The sequence below is a fragment of the Podarcis gaigeae genome (genome assembly GCF_964106915.1).
Source record: "Podarcis gaigeae genome assembly, chromosome: 6".
NCBI lineage: Eukaryota > Metazoa > Chordata > Lepidosauria > Squamata > Lacertidae > Podarcis > Podarcis gaigeae.
The window spans coordinates 90,132,526-90,148,726 of record NC_139682.1 but is presented as its reverse complement, the minus strand read 5'-3'; the positions used below and the strand labels follow the sequence as shown (position 1 = coordinate 90,148,726).

At 43.3% G+C, this 16,201-nt stretch overlaps 1 protein-coding gene and 1 pseudogene across 3 annotated transcripts in view; one reads left to right on the top strand and one right to left on the bottom strand.

Annotated features, from left to right (window-relative positions):
- LOC310846869 (small nuclear ribonucleoprotein Sm D2 pseudogene) overlaps positions 1 to 16,201 on the bottom strand; it is a 226,196-nt pseudogene that overhangs the window by 171,319 nt on the left and 38,676 nt on the right. The gene's annotated exons all lie outside the window — the stretch shown is intronic.
- PDC (phosducin) overlaps positions 1 to 16,201 on the top strand; it is a 28,174-nt gene that overhangs the window by 1,106 nt on the left and 10,867 nt on the right. Inside the window, exons 2-3 of one of the 2 annotated variants that reach the window (XM_083744012.1) lie at positions 994 to 1,112; positions 10,515 to 10,585. The gene's annotated coding sequence lies outside the window, so the exon portion shown is untranslated. Of the gene's footprint in view, positions 1 to 993; positions 1,113 to 10,514; positions 10,586 to 13,692; positions 13,740 to 16,201 lie in introns of those variants that run through there. The other variant, XM_083744013.1, reaches the window with a different exon arrangement.

Sequence of the window (16,201 nt, the reverse complement as noted above, 5' to 3'; positions counted from 1 at the left end):
GCGGTACCTATTTATCTACTTGCACTTTGACGTGCCTCCAAACTGCTAGGTTGGCAGGAGCAGGGACCGAGTGACGGGAGCTCACCCCGTCGCGGGGATTCGAACCGCAGACCTTCTGATTGGAAGTCCTAGGCTCTGTGGTTTAACCCACAGTGCCATGATAAAAACAAGCCTCTGCAGGACTAAAAGGAGCAAAAAGAATTCCCCATCACAGTTTATATGGCTGCAAAGGGATATTATGGATAGAAATCTTGCAAGCCAGTTATGAGGACATGTTCTCATCCCCTGGCTCAAAATATGAGACTCATTGCCAACCTCTCCTGAGGCTAGATTGTACACTGTGCAGGACTGCACAAAGTATACCCTAAAGGGCAGAAAGACAAAAAGGTTTCCTGAAATATGGCAAAGCGCTTGGGACAAAATGGTACAGCTGGTGTTAAGCTTGCCAGAGTAGGAACAAAGCATGCCACTGTGACTTTTGCTCGGTCTGAATAGTGGTACAATTAGGAAGATATGCTTATTTCTATTTCTACAGATAACAGGGGGTTTTATCCATCTGTTGGCTGGGGTAGGAAAAAAGAGGAAACACAATACAGCAAAACTCATCCACTTGGTGAGAATTGCCATGTAAACCATGCCCCTTAAAAAATATTATTCTGAAAAATATTATTCTTAAAACTTTTTTCAAACACCTGAAGGTTCCTCCTCTAATTTTTCCTGCTAGTGATGCCTTGTGGAAGAACTGGCCACAATATTTAGATCCCATTCACAACTATGACTGGCTCTTTCTTTTCTCTCTTCCCCCACCCTCCCTCTGTTTTCTTCTCAATTATATCTATGTATCAAATCCTTTAAACCTTTGGGAAGCCTGACATTTCATTGGTCCACGCTAATTAACAGAATTTGCTAATTCCTTTATAGTAATCCTCTTACCTGTACAGAGCTATTTCTGTTAGGGTCATCATGATCCTGAGGCCTCAATCTCCTCTCCAGATCTTTCTATCTTCGAGGGGAAACACAGCTGAGGAGCCACATTTGCCTGAGCATCTACCAATCAAGGACGTTGGTGGTTACACTGGAGAAACCGGGAGCCGAGCACCTGAGTTGACAAGGTAGATTCCTTTATGTTGTTTTTAATTCACTTGTACTGTACACTTCTGCCAATCTACATAGACTTTAGAACGTGTTTTCAGAAGGGGAAGAGGAGAACTTATTGTTGCACCCAGGGTGGTCTAAACCATGGAGCCTCTTGGGCTTGCCGATCAGAAGGTCGGCGGTTCGAATCCCGGCAAGGGAGTGAGCTCCTGTTGCTCTGTCCCAGCTCATGCCAACCTAGCAGTTTGAAAGCACGCCCGGGCAAGTAGATAAATAGGTACCGGTGCGGAAGGAAGGTAAACGGAGTTTCCGTGCGTTCTGGTTTCCATCACGGTGTCCTGTTGCACCAGAAGCGGTTTAGTCCTGCTGGCCACATGTCCCAGAAAGCTGTCTACAGACAAACGCCGGCTCCCTCGGCCTGAAAGCAAGATGAGAGCTGCAACCCCATAGTCTCATTTGACTGGACTTAACCGTCCAGGGGTCCTTTACCTTTTTCTACCATTTACTCCCAAAACTTATAAAATTTTAGGTTGATGGATCTTTCTACTAAGAGCAAGCTGTGGATGTTTTTGATTATGTTTGCATAGGATGAATGATATAGGGTAGGAAATCCAGTCACTTAAAAAGCAGCTCAGCTGCCCCTTCCCACACAAACACCAACCATCCTTGCTCACAAAACACATTGACTTGGAAGCTGGATCACTGAAAAGACGGTAAGAGTTTTCAGTGAAAGCAAATTCTTAGCAAGTGCACCTGGAAAGCTGAGTTTACCAATTGGCCATTCAATCCATTGTGTGTTAACGTTGGAAGTAACTCCCAAGGTAACCTCAAGGACCACCACTTTCCGTATGAACCTTCCCGGACTCTGAGCCCCTTCTTTGTGTGTCTCCTCTACAAGAGGTCCGGAGGGTGGCAACACGAGACTGGGCCTTTTCTGTAGTGGCTCCCCATTTGTGGAATGGTCTTCCCAGGAAGGTTTGGCTGGCACCTTCATTATACATCTTTAGGTACCAGGTGAAAACGTTCCCCTTCAACCAAGCTTTTGGCTAACATCCCATGTCTTTTTAAATGTGTTTGTGGGAGCGCGGAGGGATGTTATTGGTTTGGTTTGTTCTTGTTTTTATTATATATTTTGTGTTTTATCTTGTGTTTGTTTGTTTGTGTCTGTGTGTGATTTTTTTGTTTTGCGATTTTAAATACTCGTTTAAACACCCATAAAATATCAATGACTTCCCTTCTTCTCTTTCCATGGTTCATTTTGCATACCATAAATCCCTGCACATTTTACATAAACTAAACCATTCAATATTCCATTATTCCATCCATCAAAACTTATTTAGACTGTTGAATTTATCTTAATGCTGCCAGCGTTTTCAAGTGCACACAATTTCCCCCCATATATTCAATAAACATTTTCCAATCTTCTTTAAACGAATGTTCTTCTTGTTCTCTTATTCTATATGTTAAGTCTGCAAGCTGCACATATTACATCAATTTAAGTTGCCATTCTTCTTTGGTTGGGACCTCTCTTGTTTTCCAATTTGGGGCTAACGAAACCCGGGCCACAGTAGTGGCATACATAAATAACCTTTTTTGACACCTGGGAATTTCCGTCTGAATTATCCCCAACGAAAAGGACAAAAAGGACTCTGTTTTTTGGGGGGAAGGTACTTTTAAACGTATTTTTTTTCAATTAGTTATGGGTCATTTCCCAATACTCTTTTACAAGTCTGTGTTTTATCTTGTATCTCTATGCCTTGACATCTACAGATGAAGGGCAGCGTACAAATTTAATAAACAATAAATAATAAATAATTTTCAGAGGGGCTTATGCCCTAGTGAGTATGTTCACGATTGTTGCCGAGGTTGCTGAAGCTATTTAAAGGTTTAGAAACATCGATATTGTATTTTGTTGATTAAAATCAGGCCTGGCTTCTTTCCCACTGTTATGTACTGAAGTTCTCACCCAGGCCACCAGGAGTATTGTGTATGTAGTTTTCACTCAGGTCCACGTCAGTTATTTTAGGCGGGAAACCCTGGGTTGTTGTTGCTACAATGTTGATAGCCGGCTGCCTATAAAAGCAGGCCGGCTGAGCTGTTTGCTGTTCAGTTTTCTGTTCTAGCTTACAAAATAAAGAGCTGCTTTGGAGAAATCGCTGTGTCGTCTGCCATGTCTACCCACTATTCAACACCCACCAAGTTAAATACATCTTTAGAAAATGTTTCCAAATGTTTGTACAAAATGGGCGGTGACAAAATATTTGTAATAAATCAAGTTGGGATTCCCTTCCAACTGTTCCAACTGCACTGTTCCATGATTCTCTGATTCTAAGATGGAATTATCGGCTTTCCATAAGATTGTAAGGTTATCCCCGCCTTAAATTCAGCATATGTCTGTGTTCCAAGATTCTACCCTTGTTTCACCTCTGACCCACAAAATTCTGCCTGACTTTTCCTTTTCCCCACTATGTCTCCTCCTGCTTCTGTCCCAATCTATTAGGTCAGGGGTCAGCAAACTTTTTCAGCAGGGGGCAGGTCTACTGTCCCTCAGACCTTGTGGGGGACCGGACTATTTTTTTGGGTGGGGGGAATGAACAAATTCCAGTGCCCCACAAATAACCCAGAAATTCATTTTAAATAAAAGCACACGTTCTACTCATGTAAAAACACCAGGCAGGCCCCACAAATAACCCAGAGGTGCATTTTAAACAAAGGACACATTCTACTCATGTAAAAACACGCTGATTCCCGGAGCGTCTGTGGGCCGGATTTAGAAGGCAATTGGGCCGGATCCAGCCTCCGGGCCTTAGTTTGCCTATCCATGTATTAAGTTCTTCCGTAGCTCCACCCAGTTAGTATGAAATGGATCAGTAAGCACATTTCCCATTAGATTTCCCATTACAGTGGTACCTCGGGTTACAGATGCTACAGGTTACATATGCTTCAGGTTACAGACTCCGCTAACCCAGAAATAGTACCTCGGGTTAAGAACTTTACTTCAGGATGAGAACAGAAATCGTGCTCCGGCGGCACGGCGGCAGCGGGAGGCCCCATTAGCTAAAGTGGTACCTCAGGTTAAGAACAGTTTCAGGTTAAGAACGCACCTCCAGAACGAATTAAGTACAGTGGTACCTCAGGTTACATGCGCTTCAGGTTACAGACTCCGCTAACCCAGAAATCATTCTCCAGGTTAAGAACTTTACTTCAGGATGAGAACAGAAATCATGCTCCGGCGGCGCGGCAGCAGCAGGAGGCCCCATTAGCTAAAGTGGTGCTTCAGGTTAAGAACGGACCTCCGGAACGAATTAAGTACTCAGCGCCACCCTGTGAATAGATTTAGGCAGTGCTCTTTCTTTCCTAAAAAGATGTTTAGGGGGTTCTCTCATTTTGACTTGAGAAAACCATCATTTTATAGTTCAAATCAGGGAAAAGCAATAACAGTAAACGGACAAAAGTACAAAGATTCACAAAATGTTTAGAGGTATAAGCACGAAATTTAGTCTGAGAGACTGAGAGTGGCCAAGATTAATGCAGTGAGCGTCGTGGCTAAATGGGGATTCAAACCCCAGTCGCCTAGGTTCTCACTGACGGGATAGGGTCCATAAAAATGTTACTTGTGAGTTACTTGTGCAAGAGGTCTTCCTTGTCCCCCCCTCCCCTTCCCACTGCAGCCTCTGGCACCTCCTGGAAGTTTACACTTGAGGATAAACAGGGCGGTATATAAGTTCAATAAATAAATAAAATAAATTATCCAGAATGGGGCAGAATCAAGTACTGCAGGAGAGTGGGGTTAACAGAATACAGGGAGGTCATCTAGTGCAAACCATACTGCCTTTCCATTTGCACAAGCCAAAGTGCCTTTCCGTTTGCACAAGGCAGTTGCACCACATGCCTTTCATCTTGCACTAGCCAAAGTGCCTTTCCATTCGCACACTGGATCCAAAACACTGCTCTCTTTGAAAACACATCACATTTCCCCTCCCCATACTTAAAAGCATCACTGTTGAAATGAGCACTCACACTTGACATTGTGGGTGCCCTTTGCGGGATCGCGCGCATGGTGCTACAGTTCCCAGGGAGCTTACTGGCAAACAGGGACTGGCCTGCCTCTCAGTGTGAATTTTTGGAGGTTCACGCCCAGTCCCAGTAATCAAGTTTCTTGCTTGGAGGTGGGGCCAGCCCCATTTATAAATAGGGGGTGGAGCCGACAATCGTCCGGCAGTCGGCTCTGGAGATTCACCCTCCCTACCCTCCCTTAGTGTATTGTTTTCTTGTTTACAGGTTAACTTTTTCTTCCTGTTTAGCTGGTGCTGCTACGGTCTTTGACTGGTTGCTGTTGAAGGACTAGGAAGAAATTTCCCAGCATTGGCAGGTTTTGTCTTCCCCGTAGCAATTCAACACAACTTTGGCAGTTATGGCCTTGGGTGAAATCCTTTATTCTTGTCTTCCCTATATTGGGGGGGCGTGAAGTGGTGACTCACCCCCCCCCCGCGACGGCGATTCCAGGGTCCCCCTCTTAAAGGGGTGATATATATTGGGTGTCACTGGCCCTACACTGAAAGGTTGTCAGTGAACTACCTGCATGCGGGGATATGGGCTGGGCTGCCTGCTACACCTACGTCTCGCAGAGCACCCCCATATCCCATTTACCCTGATGAGCCCCAGTTCCCCCCAGCTGGAGGTCTGGGAGGGATACACGCCCAAGGCCTCAACCAAGGGTTTCCTACATTCAGAAGTTTAATAAAGTTGTGGCCTAATTTTAATTCCATGTAACATCAGAGTCTTTATTTCTTCCTTATGATCCCTGGGGGCTGGGGCGACGCCTGGTCATGTAATGTTTGCACAATTTTTGATCCGCTGAGCCACTGATATAAAATTACGTTGCAATTATAAAAGTCTGATATGCTTTTATTTATACAAATCTTTGTTTGCTGTGGCCTGGTTTGTTAGGCCGGCGCTGCTACGTTTCTTGGAGTGTTACAAAACCACAAGCAATAGCTACCAAAGGCAGCAGATGGTCCTCTGCTATACACAGTAATTAAAGAACTTGCCTCAGAAGAGGAACCTGATTCTGCCCCAGTTAGGTCAATGACAGCTTAACCCTAGAATCTAAGTGCATGGGATTCATATATTCGCTTCTTGCTAATTATAAAGCCTTTAATCTCCAATTCAGTTTTGTGTTTGTGTGTGTTTTGCTTTTGGAATTTGCATCCAGAGAGATGTAGATGTCAGTAGCTGTCTGAGATGTCAGTAGCTGTCTGAGATTATCAAAATTCCCAGACAAATTTGGTGTACATTGTGGATGTTAACAGTTCCCTCAGTGCGACTTGACACTATTCACTGGTGTATGTCCAAAAGCTGGGGTTATAAATCTTTGTTGTTGGACAAAGTTTGTCAGGTGTTTGACAGCATTTGTTTGATGTTCGAAGTTTGTCAGAGACCCTCAAAATAAAATCTGAACAAAATGGGTGAAACAGCAAAGAGTTTATTGATTATAAAAACGTTCTTGCAAATCTATGCTCTCAAATGTTTGCAAGAACGTTTTTGTAATCAGTAAACTCTTTGGCGTGCTCTGGTCCATGGGGTCACAAAGGGTCGGACATGACTAAACGACTAAACAACAACAACAACAAACTCTTTGCTATGCTAAATTGTATATATTCACTGTAACATTTCTTCTGTTCCACTGTCTTTTCTGCACAAGCTGGATTTGTAGTTTTTAAAGCCTCACAAAAACATACAACAGGGATGGGAGGAGTGTGCAAACATGGACAACAATATCTAAGACCACTTTCAAATCTGAGAATATTTGTATCTGTCTTCCAGCGAAATGACTTGAGTTGCTTGCGATCCAATACAGCAGAGAGTACATTACCATTATCAAAAAAGAGAACATGACTAATGCTTGGTGTCTTTTTGGAGAATAACTGGGGAACTTGGGCCAAAAATAAAAAAAATGGGAACTTCTCTTTCTTATCTGGTCTCAGATGCAAAGGACTGTAGATGTTCAAAATCCCAAATACAAAATGCTTGACTCCTAGAAATTGCCTTTGGGATCTCCATTTCCAGATTCTGGAATAATCCCAATGTTTTCTTTTTAATTATTTGCATCGGCTACTAGGCGTAACAATAAAATAAAATCGAATGTACTGAAGATAGAGGTAAAAACTTAACTATAGAAAATACATGTTGGGGGTTTACATCAATAATCCAATAATAGATCTTATTCTAATTGCCCCCACCTTGCAGTTTTTGCTGTCACCTGATCATCTTGATTTGCTAAAAGAAAGGACACAGTAGGAATAGTTGAGCGACCTGGAATGGACAATAGTAGAAGGGTAATAACCTCACTCCTCAAATCTTTATAAACAGTGCAAGCCAGAAGCACATGAGCCACTGACTCAATGCTGCAATGTTTGGATGTGGCGTATAAAAACCATTATTAAAATGAATTCAGAAAGTATTAAGATGGCACTCATTATTCCCTACTTATCAACATAAGATAATTAGGCACCCTACTTTTCTGCTGAGTAATTACCTAATGGTTTTGTGTGTTTTTTTAAGCCATCTTGGAATTTTAACTAACTCCTTTACCTGCCCACAAGGTGTTCAAAACTGCATTATCAGGTGATTCCGTAAGACCTAATTTAACCCATGCCCTCTGGGGCTATTCTTGTGTCTTTCTCGAGACTAAATTTAGAAAGCAGGATTAAATTTAGAATTAATTAAAAAGGAAACAAATGTCCTTGAGCAGAGAAGTTAAGTCTCGTGGTTTTCCATTCAGTGGTGAAAGCCCAAAGCAGTTTTAAATATTAATTGACTCGTTTTACTTTTTTCAACCCTCAGCTTTTAAAAATAAACATAAACCAGAGCAAGGGAGGGGAGGCAGAGAAACCACACCTTTCTTTGTAAGTGGAACACGGCTCATCTTGGGTAAAAACAAGAAGAAACAAATACCTTATTTTTTGCTCTATAAGACTCACTTTTTCCTCCTAAAAAGTAAGGGGAAATGTGTATGCGTCTTATGGAGTGAATGCAGGCTGCGCAGCTATCCCAGAAGCCAGAACAGCAAGAGGGATTGCTGCTTTCACTGCGCAGCGATCCCTCTTGCTGTTCTGGCTTCTGGGATTCAGAATATTTTTTTCCCTTGTTTTCCTCCTCCAAAAACTAGGTGCGTCTTATGGTCTGGTGCGTCTTATAGAGCGAAAAATAAGGTATGTGTTGCTCACTGAGGGTGCAGTTCTGCTCTCCCTTCAAGGACAACAGCTTAGGAACAAGTGCATTAAGGAGGGAACAAGCTTCCCTGGTCTCTCCTCCACTTTCTCCCTTGCAAAGCTTGCAAAAACACTGAGGCTGCGGGACGAGTTGGCCCAAGATATCACCCCCATCTCTGCCCTCCACTCATTTTGCCACATGCATTCCCTTCAGCATTTTACTGATGCAAACAGTGGCTGTTTATAGCATCCATCTTCTTATTACATCTAAGATTCTGGAGCCCAGACCACCATAATGAGGCCCTGCACACCCTCCAAGTGTCCCTATTTTCCAGGGAAAGACCCGGGATTTACAGAAGCCACTCCAGTTTCTGATTTGATCCAGGAATGTCCCGCTTTTTCCTAGGGCGTCCCTACAGTGGTACCAAAGGTTAAGAACTTAATTCTTTCTGGAGGTCCGTTCTTAACCTGAAACTGTTCTTAACCTGAAGCACCACGTTAGCTAATGGAGCCTCCCACTGCTGCCGTGCAATTTCTGTTCTCATCCGGAAGCAAAGTTATTAACCCGAGGGACTATTTCTGGGTTAGTGGAGTCTGTAACCTGAAGCGTCTGTAACCTGAAGCGTCTGTAACTCAAGGTACCACTGTATTTTCATCAGAGAAATATGGAGTCAGGACACCCCCGAGCTGAGGAGATAAGTAACTGCGACCTTTAGAAGACATCTGAAGGCAGCCCTGTATAGGAAAAGTTTTTTTAATGTTTAATGTTTCATTATTTTTTATATATGTTGGAAGCTGCCCGGAGTGGCTGGGGCAACCCAGTCTGATAACTGGGATGTTGTTGTTGTTGAATAGGATGTCTCTATTTTCATCTGGAAAATGTTGGAGGGTATGGCATTGTTGAAGGTTCTGTTGTTCTGCACTCCTTTATTTTGCAATAGTCTGTTCTCCACTGATTTAAAAGCCAAGACACTATTTGTTCTTTTGTGGAGTGGGGGGGGGGTATAATTACTGGTATATATCAGCAGCTGCACTGTGGGAAATGGCAGAGTGCACAACACATGCTCTAGTGTCCATGTGCTGAACTTTGATGCATGTCAGTTAAAGAGCGACATAGAGATAGAACCCTGAGGGGAACCCTAAAGATGGACAACCTTGGAAATACACTAGGAAAGTTTTAGCAGAGCTAAAAATGGGAGCAGTGACGGCAAACCAGGCATGGCATTAAATTAATATTCAATGGATAGGTTTTAAAGGCAAATAGCCATTGAGCTAGCAGGGTTGGGGGGTTAGCATATTGAGATGGTAGCAGTGAGCCACTGGAGGTTTTTGCTGCCAGTGTATGACTGTGACAGACATTGCTGGGTGTCCTGAATCCTTTCTTTGGTCCTCCATAGATGGTTGTTGCGGGTGGCGCTGTGGTCTAAAGCACTGAGCCTCTTGGGCTTGCCAATCAGAAGGTTGGCGGTTCGAATCCCTGTGACAGGGTGAGCTCCCGTTGTTCTGTCCCAGCTCCTGCCAACCTAGCAGTTTAAAAGCCAGTGCAAGTAGATAAATAGGTACCACTGTGGTGGGAAGGTAAACGGCATTTCCATGCATTCTGGCTTCCATCACGGTGTCCCATTGCGCCAGAAGCAGTTTAGTCATGCTGGCCACATGACCCAGAAAGCTGTCTGTGGACAAACACCGGCTCCCTCGACCTGAAAGCGAGATGAGCACCACAACCACACAGTCACCTTTGACTGGACTTAACTGCCCAGGGGTCCTTTACCTTTTTTTACCTTTAGATGGTTGTTGAATTCTGGCCAAGGAGCTATGTGTATCCATCTTCTCCTTCCTTCCCCCTTCATGAGTTCCAAAACTGTGATGGAGAGGAACATAAGGAGATATGATGCCCTGCCTGTAGAGTTCTCAGGGATGTCTAGGTACTGGAAGCACTGGGAGTTTTGCTGTCTGGGCTACTGGGGCTAATGGACTGGGAGTGCTGTGGTGTCTTCTTTGATGGGATGTGTGAGGATGTGCTGGGGGAATGCCACAACCATTGTGAATACATTGGTTACCACCCTCTATTGGTTGCGCTGACCGCACAGTCCCTGCTTGGTGAATATTGAAGATGCCAGCAGCGTGTTTAGCTGTTGCTGTTCAACCATTTATATATATATTAAAAATACTTATTTTATGTTTGTTTCCTCACCCCTTTTGCAGGCTGGGCACACATTGGATTTAGTGGCTGGTCTGCGGGCATAGCAGCAGCATATCTTTGGATCTGGCGTAATGTGAGTACGCTTGTTCCGTCCTTGTTGACACATAAAAACGCAAGAGAAAAGGAAAACTGCAAAAAAGGGGAAAAAAAGAAATTGAGAGGAGAAATACTAACACAGATTTTAAAAGGCATAGAATCACAAAAGTGAGGAATTAAGATATATATTCTGGATTCCAATGGTTATTACGATCTATTATTCATTTTTTACGACACTGCATGACTTCTAAAGTCTGTTTTAATGCTTCGTCGCTTTTATTATTTACTTATTTTCTTTCTTTTACGTATTACTTTTTCTTAAGCTCTCATCTTTTTGTAAAATTGGTCCTATAACATGCAACATTTTTTTCATTTTGGGCCAGAGAAGCTTAACTAAGAATGAATGATTTAAAGACACGGGCCTTTGGTGATCTCATATAAAAAAGTTATTTCACTGTAAAATAAAAGGTTTTGTGGTTTTTTTCATGATTTTCAACCAAATGAGTTTATAATGATAAGGTTTTGCATAATTCAAGGGAAAATAGGGTGCTGTCCATTTTTAACAGATTATTAAAGAATAATCAAAAGCCAAAGATTTCTCTCAAAAAAAGTTTTGATAGATTTAAATTGAGAGGAAACTATTTTACCTTAACATTTCCATGTCGTTTTTCTGCACATAAGCAGACAAACAGAACACTATGCTTCAATCTGTCTTAATGTCAAAGAGAATTTATTTATACACAGCAAAATGTATCAAGTCTCCCAGTATTTAATGTAGATGTAATGCTGATAATGCTAATTTAACAGACATTTGGAAGCATTTATAAAAATTGAACCTTACTGTAAAAAGTAGCAGGTTAATAATAGTTAATTGTCATGTGCCTGCGCATCAGGGCGCATCAGGGCTCCTGCTCCCTCCCATCCTCTCTTTGGGTGTCACCACAAGGAGCAGATTAGAAGCTTTTGCTTCTGATTTCACTCCTGTCTTGGGAAAATTATTGTTAAAGGTAAAATAACCAAGCAGACAGAAGAACACACCTTGCTAAAGCAGAACCAGACTGGCTTCTGCGAGGGCAAATCTTTTTTTCTTTTCTTTTTCTTTTTTCCAAAAATTTTATTGGTTTTTACAATATTATCGACAAACAAACACACAAAACTAACAAACATAGCAAACATAACAAACATAGCAAACATAAATCATAACCCTATTAAAAATAACAGTTATTAACTTTGTAAAGCGACTTCCTCGTTTCCCCTTGGTTGAATTTCATTGCATATCCTTATAACGGTTTTCCAAATCCCAGTTTTTATAAACTTTAACTTGAATGTTAACATCTTTAAATCTTCTCCTTATAGTATTGAACATATTATTTTATCGCTTAACATAAATACAATCCTAAGCCCTTTAAATATCTGGAAGCTATTTCCAGCTAGTTTAACTTAACAAATTTAGCTAAATAATCATTAAATTTATTCCATTCTTCCTGATATTCCTCCTCCTTCTGGTCGCGGACTCTTCCGGTTAGGTTGGCTAGCTCCGAAAAATCCATCATCTTCATCTGCCATTCTTCTACTGTTGGTATTTCTTGGGTTTTCCACTTTTTAGCTAACAAAATACGAGCCGCAGTTGTGGCATACAAAAATAATTTAACATCTTTCTTGGGCAATTCCAAACCTGTTATTTGCGAGGGCAAATCTTGTCTTACATGCTTATTAAGTTTCTTCAATAGTTTCAACAAGCAAATCTGGACGCCTTCATCTGCTACCTGCAATAAAACATGTCTCTCCCATGTCAGTCTCTACAGCCACAGCAGGTGCTGTAACTCTCCAATGGTTTGACTTTACCCCCAAAGACATATTCTTCCATCATCTCCTGAGACAGACAGATGCTAATGACAGCAGCAATAGATACAGGCTGAGATAGTGTACTTAGACTATGAAAAAGCTTTTGACATGGTAACTCTCCCGAGTAAGTTTAGCAGTCATGGGATAAGAGGAGAGGTTCTCCTGTGGATCAGGAACTGGTAAAGAAGCGGGAAGCAGAGAGGAGGAATAAAAGGGCAGTTTGAGAGCCAGTGTGGTGTAGTGGTTAAGAGCAGTAGACTCGTAATCTGGTGAACCGGGTTCGTGTCTCCGCTCCTCCACATGCAGCTACTGGGTGACCTTGGGCTAGTCACGCTTCTCTGAAGTCTCTCAGCCTCACTCACCTCACAGAGTGTTTGTTGTGGGGGAGGAAGGGAAAGGAGAATGTTAGCCACTTTGAGACTCCTCAGGGTAGTGATAAAGCGGGATATCAAATCCAAACTACTCCTCTTCCTCCTCCTCCTCCTCCTCCTCCTCCTCCTCTTCTTCTTCTTCTCCTGATAGAGGGATGTACAGTGGTGCCTCGCAAGACGAAATTAATTCGTTCCGCAAGTTTTTTCTTCTTGCGAGTTTTTCGTCTTGCGAAGCACGGTTTCCCATAGGAATGCATTGAAAATCAATCAATGCGTTCCTATGGAAACCGCCTTCAGACCAGGTCCGGGGACAGTCTGTCCCCCGACCTCTTCTGAAGGCTGGGGGGGGGGACAAGGGCTTTTCTTCCCATCCCCAGCATTTAAAAAAACCCCGGGACAGCGGAGGACTTCTCCGCTGTCCTGGGGCGATCTTAAAATGCTGGCGGGCAGCAGCGAAGCCTGTTGGATGATGGGAGTTGTAGTCCAAAAAGAGCTGGAGATCCAAGTTTGGGAAATGCATATAGTTAGGAGTGGACAGTGAGATGGCCACATTTGCTGATGATACTAAATTCGTCATGGCTGTTAAAGCCAAAAACAGATTGTGAAAAGTTCCAAAAGGGCCTTTCCAAACTGAGTGAATGGGTGGTAAAATGGTGAATGTGGCTCAGTGTGAACAGGTGTGAAGTGATGGATGTTGAGACAAAAATGTCTTAATTTCACATATATGCTCAGGGAGCCAGAAGTGACAATGACCGAACAGGTTAGCAGCGGATACCAGATGGATGCCAACCCAGTGTTTAGCAGCTGTGAATTATTATTATTGTTGTTGTTGTTGTTATTTGTACCTCGCCCATCTTGCTGGATTTCCCCAGCCACTCTGGGCAGCTTTCAACAGAACATTAAAAACAGAATAAAACTTCAAACATGAAAAACTTCCCTAAAGAGGGCTGCCTTCAAATGTCTTCTAAAAGTCAGGTAATTGTTTATTTCATTGACATCTGAAGGGAGGGTGTTCCACAGGGCAGACGCCACTACTGAGAAGGCCCTCTGCCTGGTTCCCTATAACCGCACTTCTCGCAGTGAGGGAACCACCAGAAGGCCCTTGGCACTGGACCTCAGTGTCCGGGCTGAATGACGGGGGTGGAGACATTCCTTCAGGTGAATTCCATGCCAGTTCCATGCATTAGGAAAGAAATAGGAAATAAAATGGCTAATGAAACCATTATACAGATCTATGGTGTGACCACATTTGGAATACCATGTGCAGTTTTGGTTGCCTTACCTCAGAAAGTATATTGTAGAGTTGGGGGGGGGGGAAGGTTCAGGAAAGGACCATCAAAATGTTCAAGGGGATGGAGTGACTTACCTGTGCAGAACAGTCGTAGTGTTTGGCGGGTGGCGCTGTGGGTTAAACCACAGAGTCTCTTCAGCTTGGCAATCGGAAGTTCAGCAGTTTGAATCCACGTGACGGGGTGAGCTCCTGTTGCTCGGTCCCTGCTCCTGCCAACCTAGCAGTTCAAAAGCACATCAAAGTTCAAGTAGATAAATAGGTACCACTCCAGCGGGAAGGTAAACGGCATTTCCGTGTGCTGCTTTGGTTCACCAGTAGCGACTTGGTCATGCTGGCCACATGACCCGGAAGCTGTACGCCAGCTCTCTCGGCCAATAAAGCGAGATGAGCGCTGCAACCCCAGAGTCATCCGCGACTGGACCTAATGGTCAGGGGTCCCTTTACCTTTACATAACACATGGACATCCAGCAAATGTGGGAAATACGGTACAAATAAAAGAAATTACTTCTTCACACAGTACATAATGGAACTATGGAACTTGGTCCCACAAGAGGCAGTGATGGCCAACAATTTGGATGCCTTAAAAAGTGGATTAGGCACATTCATGGACAAGCCTAACATTGGCTATAACCTCTACTGTCAAAGGGATTACATATCCAGTTATGGTTGCTGGGCACTTCAGGTTGGCAAAGTGCTGTTGCGCTCATGCAAGCTTCTCGTGGACATCTGATTGGCCACTGTGACAACAGGATTTTGGACTAGGAGTGGGCCGTTGGCCTGATCCAGGATGCTCATCTTGCACTCTTACATTCAACCAACTACTATTTAGCATCATGTACAAACATAGTATACCTGAAGGAGCGTCTCCACCCCCATCGTTCAGTCCATCTCCAAGGGCATTCTGGTGGTTCCCTCACTGCAAGAAGTGAGGTTACAGGAAACCAGGCAGAGGGCCTTCTGTGGAACGCCCTCCCATCTGATATCAAGGGAATAAACAACTACCTGACTTTTAAAAGACATCTGAAGGCAGCCCTGTTTAGGGAGGTTTTTAATGTCTGATGTTTTATCATGTTTTTAATATTCTGTTGGGAGCCGCCCAGAGTGGCTGAGGAAACCCAGCCAGATGGGTGGGGTATTAATAATAATAATAATAATAATAATAATAATAGGTGAAGTTAAAGGGACCCCTGACCATTAGGCTCAGTCATGGCTGACTCTGGGGTTGTGGCACACATCTCGCTTTATTGGCCAGGGAGCCGGTGTACAGCTTCCAGGTCGTGTGGCCAGCATGACTAAGCCGCTTCTGGCGAACCAGAGCAGCACATGGAAACGCCGTTTACCTTTCTGCCAGAGCGGTACCTATTTATCTACTTGCACTTTGACGTGCTTTCGAACTGCTAGGTTGGCAGGAGCAGGGACCGAGCAACGGGAGCTCACCCTGTTGTGGGGATTCAAACCGACAACTTCTGAACGGCAAGTCCTAGGCTCTGTGGTTTAACCCACAGTGCCAACCGCATCCCTAAATAATAATAATAATTAATAATAATACCCCACCCATCTGGACTGCTTAAAACGTATTATTATTGTTATTGGCTGCCGTTAATCTTAACTAGAGTTAGTTAAATCAAGCCAGCTTCATAATCCATGGTTTGCAATTGATTTGTTTCTGCCAACCATAATTAAGACTAGCCACAGTTTGTCCAGGTTCAAACATAGCAAAACGACAAGCTGTGGTTCGTCAAACCTTCAAATATCCTCCCCCCCAAAAAATATGCCAGATGTGAGGGAGAGTATGTGGAGCTAGGCGCATCCTCATAATGATAAATCATGGTTTATCATTAAGGCTCAAAGAGGCCCAAGGGATGGAACCCGCAGTATCCTTCTGTGAACACCACGGTGCTTGATCCACAAGAGCTTCTGCAAATAGGTGAAGATTGCCTACCACTTTCTATCTTACTTCCCTCTACTGCACCCCTTTGTATCAGCTCCTATGCTGGAAGGTGCCCTGATTTTCTAGAGCAGATTTTTGTGGGTTGAGGGGAGCATTGCTATGCGGAAATGTGTATATTGCGAAAAATTCACACAAATGTTTATATTAGGAAAAATTACCACTAAAATGTGGGTGAATTTTCATGATGAGTTTTT